The 6,898-nt window shown below is 45.0% G+C and overlaps 1 pseudogene; it reads left to right on the top strand.

Annotated features, from left to right (window-relative positions):
* Positions 1–204: 204 nt before the first annotated feature.
* On the top strand, positions 205–322 carry LOC124796786 (annotated as a pseudogene).
* Positions 323–6,898: the final 6,576 nt, after the last annotated feature.

Here is a 6,898-nt window from a genome sequence, read left to right as displayed (position 1 = left end):
AAGCTTCCCAGCCTTTATATCTTAAAAAGCAATTTCTTCAGGTAAAAACGGGTAACCTTTGTCTTGGATGGGGGATAGAGTGCTACTACACCATATAACTCTCTTGATCGTATTATGATTCGTTTCTTAGTTTTAATGGCATGCAAATTGTGCACTTGCTTTTATAATATGTATTGATTTCTATTGTACCTTATTTAGGCTAATGGCAACGGCCTTGCCGCAATGGGTGCACCGGTTCCCGTCAGATCACCGAAGTTAAGCGCTGTCGGGCGTGGCCGGCACTTGGATGGGTGACCATCCGGGCCGCCATGAGCTGTTGCCATTTTTCGGGGTGCAGTCAGCCTCGTGATGCCAATTGAGGCGCTACTCGACGGAATAGTAGCGGCTCCGGTCAAAGAAAACCATCATAACGTCCGGGAGAGCGGTGTGCTGACTACACGCCCATCCTATCCGCATCCTCAACTGAGGATGATACGGCGGTCGGATGGTCCCGATGGGCTACTTGTGGCCTGAAGACGGAGTGCTTTTTTATGTAGGCTAATAAAAAACAAGGGTAAAAACTTTTTGATTCACCCTCGTAATTCAGTGCTGTGAAAAACATGCTTCACATGTGTCCTTTCCATGTGTGAATTAGAAACGAATTAATGCACGGTGCATCAGCAACCTTGGCACTATCTACAAAGTCGGTGCCCAGGAAGTGGCGCGAGAGGGCGAGACAAAGGACTCGCAGTGACGGCTCTTCGGCGCTGCCCGCCGGGCCCTGATTGGCTGTATCGAGTGTGGTCGGGGCTGCGGTGGCAGGGCGGCTCATTTCCGCCGCCACGCTCCTCGAACTTACCCCCAGAGACAAAGGCATCCGTCAGCTGCGCGAGACGCCCCGGCTCACCTGGAGCTGGAGCCTCCAGGCACCCCAATTCGGGGAACGAGTTTTGCTGCTGATTGATTCTTCCGTCCCCTCTCTAAGCAGCTTCCTTGCAATGTCTTTACTCTTCTGTGCCACAACGGCACGTTCTTGACAAGACAGGAAATGGGCTACTCGGCTCAAAGAACATTAGAGTTGCCGCGACGTGAAAGGTCTAGAACTTGGCACTGTTTTCTTCAAACTTTCCTACTGGGAGTCTCTTATTTCTGAGCTCCTTGTCCGACGAGGATTGAATAATAATTGAAATATAACACTCCCTAAATACCATTACAGGGTGCACCAACACCCCACCCGCTCTTCCAAACACACACGCGCGTGAACAGAGACACACACACAGTCATTCGGAAGTGCTAAATAATGTTTACTGTCAGTTCTAAGTCTTTCAATCAAAATCAGAAATTCAATGCGAAGCTCTAAAATAGTAGGGGAGACTAACGTTTCTTGAGGATAAGTGTACCTAGGAACGCATGATGTTTTCTGGTCGATGTTTTAACCTGGTGACATTTTAAATTCACATTTGCTGAAAGCTCATAACCTAATTACAATGACCTTGCACGCGACTTACAGATCTACTACACTGTAATCAAGATGCGCATGTCTGATTTGTTTGCTGTCAAGTATAATACGAATTCCTCAAATTTCGATGATACATTCGTAAGGAGGATACTGCTCATTATTTTCCCCATTACCCTTAATGTATTTATTTTACACAATACTGTGCTTTGCTAAACTAAAAATTCTTTGTCACGAATTACAAAAACAAGCTCGCTCCATACAACATTATATAATATATCGTGATTCTGTCTTGATAATAAATGAGCGATTATGAAAGCTGTGTAATAAAATAGCTTGCAGAAGAAACTGAACAGTCCGGTCTCTTACATAAATCTTGCTGCTAGAGAAGCGTGTCTAATGGTTTTCTTTTCGCTAATCTCTTTCAAACTGTAGCGGAAACTGCAGAAGAATCCCGCTCTTTGTCGTCTAGCTTTCAATTTTGCTCGAAAAATGATGTGTTGTGAGCTAATAATGGTTACCTTTCTTTGCTTCTGAACATTTGAGATGATCAGTTGAGAGATAGAGACACTTACTGCAGCACGTATTTTAGCTTACTGCTGTAAGAGGAACTAAGAAAGCTATCGCTGTCGCTATTATTAAAAGTTGGCGTCACGAACACTAAAGTTAGACCTTGCCAGAAAATATATTTTTTCGAAAAATATATTTTTGCACACATTATGCTTCCTTTCTTTTGTTGCTGAAAATGCCTGGTGTTCAGTTTGAAGTTTGCACCCTGCCTTCGCAATGCGGGCTCACTTCTTTCATAAAAATGGCTAAAAATACTGTGGCGGTCAGTGTAAAAGCATCAGCTCAGCGACCGGTGGAAAAATTGACGGCAATTTCCCTATACAGAACTTTACTCCTCGGCTACTTCATCTACCTGCTCATTTCATCAGTTTTTCTCGAAGCCCAGTACCCAGCAGAATTACGCATGATTCCCCGCTGTTGGAGACGGAGAACAGTGCCCGGTATATTTTACGTCACTTCCCCTGCTAAGTGCATTTGCTGCGATCGTTGTAGGCCACTACGGGAATAGTAGCTGATGAGAAACTATTTGAAGCCTCATCTGCCACAGGGTCCAAACCGCACCACATACAATTTTCTGACTGCATGGGCGAATCCTGAAGAGATGATGGGAGAACACGACTGAACAGCCAGTTGTATCGCCTTGCTTCTAGCCAGCACTGGATAACACAGTGCAAACGCGAGTGTTTTGTCATTGTCGAGATCAGTAGAGACAGAGTAAAAGGAAGTCCATGTTGATGGCAGAGAGATGCTGCTTCCCTCTTTTCAAGCATCTTATTGATTTTCTGACAGGAAATTCTAGTAACTACGTGACAGTAAAAAATGAACCAATAGAATAATTACTCAATTATTATTGCTTTCCCCATACTGAACTTAGTGCAATTAATTAAAGATAATTTTACAGCAGGGCGTTTCTCTTTATTTATAAAGCATCTCCTGTCGTCATCCAGCAAATATGGATACCTATGATTGTATATTTTTGGTTGTTTTAGATTAAAAACAGTATTTCGCTTATAAAGTTGGCGTGCAATTTGCTTACGGTGTATCTGGCTCTTGTTCACATATTCTGAGAACCTCAGCTTGTTCCCTCTTGGTTAACGAAGGCAGATGCCGATGCTATTTTCGCGTTTTTGCATTTTTTCTCTTGCTGCATTGTCATTATTTAGACATTAGCTCACTTTAGAAAACGGAATTGCTGTTCTGAGTGTTCTCAGTAAGAGCAGTATTACAGTGTTTATGTTTGTTCGTTTGGTTTACGTGTAGGTTGTTGCAGTTGACATCTTGTGAAAAAAATATTCTTTTTTAAATTAGCGTGCACGTGTGTGTGTGTGTGTGTGTGTGTGTGTGTGTGTGTGTGTGTGTCTGAGTGAGTGCATTCGTGTAAATTAGAAACTAGTGAAAATGTTTCTTAGCGATGGCAGGGGAGGGGGGGGGGGGCGGTGTGTGAGGGGAGGGGGGGGGGGCGGTGTGTGGGTTGGAATTTGTGGTTCTGATTTTTGGGGGATGTTGGATGGTGAATGGTGATTATATGAAACACACTGAGAGCAGATGGTAGGTGTGAATGGAGGTCTGAATGCGGTAATTTTCTTGTAATATTAGGAAGTGTTTTTTGCTGTTGTTTATCCTTATGATTTTCACGTATTTGTCTGTGGTAGTAATTTTATGTTGGTGTCGGTGTATGTGTTCTGAAAATAGTGAGTGATTCCTCCTACACTTCCATTCTGTTACATGTTCTATGTATCTGGTGTCAAATGTCCTCCTGGTTCAGCTATGATCTTCCATCACACATATTGCATTCCAGTAGGTATACTCCTGATTTCTGATATAGATCAGTTTTTCCTGCTGTTTTTAGAAAGTATTTTTGGACTGGGTTGTCGGTTTGTTGGGCTATTTTTACGCATGATGTTTGAAAATGTTGGATATTCTGTGTGTGTGTATTTGTGGTTCTATGTCACTGTGTAGCACCTTTTGTTTTTCGTTTCTTTCCCGCTTTGTGTTGTTTGTTCCTGTTCCTGTGTTCTGTGTGTTTGTTTTTGTGAGATTCTGTCCCTTTGTTGATTATAGCTGGGTGTTTGTTCTTTTCTGTTCCTTGGTTTTATTGTTCAGCGCTGTTACTAAGTTTTCTTTGTATCCATTTTTTTGGGTCCTTGTATAATTACTGTACATAGCTTTTTGTAAGTTCTGGTTCCGAGGGGAATACATGTGACAACTCACCAGGGAAAATATAACTGACCCACTTCAAGCACTACACTGGTCGCAGATGGTTCAGCACTGACACTAGATGCTCACATGACCCTAGGCTGCTGGCACAAGTCATACCAGTGAAGTATGTGTACCATCCAGTCGGTTGTATGGAAACAGCGCAAAAGTTTGGATCGATCTGGATATGTGACGGAATGGCAGGATTCATCATGTTTGGACGTCTCCATGACTACGTCCTGAAAGAAGGTACCCAAATTTTTTGTACCAATGCGGCATGTTCAGAGTGTCTATAATGAATGACACACTACTCTCAGCCGTGTAACATGCCATAAGAACATGTAAGGGGGCATAATTATTCTTGTAGCTCCACCCTATATATTTTTACTCATACTTTTGCGCTCTCATAATATTACCCAGTTATAACAACATAATGAATCCAGAATGAGATTTTCACTCTGCAGCGGAGTGTGAGCTGATATGAAACTTCTTGGCAGATTAAAACCGTGTGCCCGACCGAGACTCGAACTCGGAGCTGATATGAAACTTCCTGGCAGATTAAAACTGTGTGCCCGACCGAGACTCGAACTCGGAGCTGATATGAAACTTCCTGGCAGATTAAAACTGTGTGAACGACCAAGACTCGAACTCGGAGCTGATATGAAACTTCCTGGCAGATTAAAACTGTGTGCCCGACCGAGACTCGAACTCGGAGCTGATATGAAAATTCCTGGCAGATTAAAACTGTGTGCCCGACCGAGACTCGAACTCGGAGCTGATATGAAACTTCCTGGCAGATTAAAACTGTGTGCCCGACCGAGACTCGAACTCGGAGCTGATATGAAACTTCCTGGCAGATTAAAACTGTGTGCCCGACCGAGACTCGAACTCGGAGCTGATATGAAACTTCCTGGCAGATTAAAACTGTGTGCCCGACCGAGACTCGAACTCGGAGCTGATATGAAACTTCCTGGCAGATTAAAACTGTGTGCCCGACCGAGACTCGAACTCGGAGCTGATATGAAACTTCCTGGCAGATTAAAACTGTGTGCCCGACCGAGACTCGAACTTGGAGCTGATATGAAACTTCCTGGCAGATTAAAACTGTGTGCCCGACCGAGACTCGAACTCGGAGCTGATATGAAACTTCCTGGCAGATTAAAACTGTGTGCCCGACCGAGACTCGAACTCGGAGCTGATATGAAACTTCCTGGCAGATTAAAACTGTGTGCCCGACCGAGACTCGAACTCGGAGCTGATATGAAACTTCCTGGCAGATTAAAACTGTGTGCCCGACCGAGACTCGAACTCGGAGATGATATGAAACTTCCTGGCAGATTAAAACTGTGTGCCCGACCGAGACTCGAACTCGGAGCTGATATGAAACTTCCTGGCAGATTAAAACTGTGTGCCCGACCGAGACTCGAACTCGGAGCTGATAAGAAACTTCCTGGCAGATTAAAACTGTGTGCCCGACCGAGACTCGAACTCGGAGCTGATATGAAACTTCCTGGCAGATTAAAACTGTGTGCCCGACCGAGACTCGAACTCGGAGCTGATATGAAACTTCCTGGCAGATTAAAACTGTGTGCCCGACCGAGACTCGAACTCGGAGCTGATATGAAACTTCCTGGCAGATTAAAACTGTGTGCCCGACCGAGACTCGAACTCGGAGCTGATATGAAACTTCCTGGCAGATTAAAACTGTGTGCCCGACCGAGACTCGAACTCGGAGCTGATATGAAACTTCCTGGCAGATTAAAACTGTGTGCCCGACCGAGACTCGAACTCGGAGCTGATATGAAACTTCCTGGCAGATTAAAACTGTGTGCCCAACCGAGACTCGAACTCGGAGCTGATATGAAACTTCCTGGCAGATTAAAACTGTGTGCCCGACCGAGACTCGAACTCGGAGCTGATATGAAACTTCCTGGCAGATTAAAACTGTGTGCCCGACCGAGACTCGAACTCGGAGCTGATATGAAACTTCCTGGCAGATTAAAACTGTGTGCCCGACTGAGACTCGAACTCGGAGCTGATATGAAACTTCCTGGCAGATTAAAACTGTGTGCCCGACCGAGACTCGAACTCGGAGCTGATATGAAACTTCCTGGCAGATTAAAACTGTGTGCCCGACCGAGACTCGAACTCGGAGCTGATATGAAACTTCCTGGCAGATTAAAACTGTGTGCCCGACCGAGACTCGAACTCGGAGCTGATATGAAACTTCCTGGCAGATTAAAACTGTGTGCCCGACCGAGACTCGAACTCGGAGCTGATATGAAACTTCCTGGCAGATTAAAACTGTGTGCCCGACCGAGACTCGAACTCGGAGCTGATATGAAACTTCCTGGCAGATTAAAACTGTGTGCCCGACCGAGACTCGAACTCGGAGCTGATATGAAACTTCCTGGCAGATTAAAACTGTGTGCCCGACCGAGACTCGAACTCGGAGCTGATATGAAACTTCCTGGCAGATTAAAACTGTGTGCCCGACCGAGACTCGAACTCGGAGCTGATATGAAACTTCCTGGCAGATTAAAACTGTGTGTCCGACCGAGACTCGAACTCGGAGCTGATATGAAACTTCCTGGCAGATTAAAACTGTGTGCCCGACCGAGACTCGAACTCGGAGCTGATATGAAACTTCCTGGCAGATTAAAACTGTGTGCCCGACCGAGACTCGAACTCGGAGCT

The sequence above is a fragment of the Schistocerca piceifrons genome, chromosome 4 (genome assembly GCF_021461385.2).
Source record: "Schistocerca piceifrons isolate TAMUIC-IGC-003096 chromosome 4, iqSchPice1.1, whole genome shotgun sequence".
Lineage (NCBI taxonomy): Eukaryota > Metazoa > Arthropoda > Insecta > Orthoptera > Acrididae > Schistocerca > Schistocerca piceifrons.
This window is presented reverse-complemented; position numbering and strand designations above follow the sequence as displayed.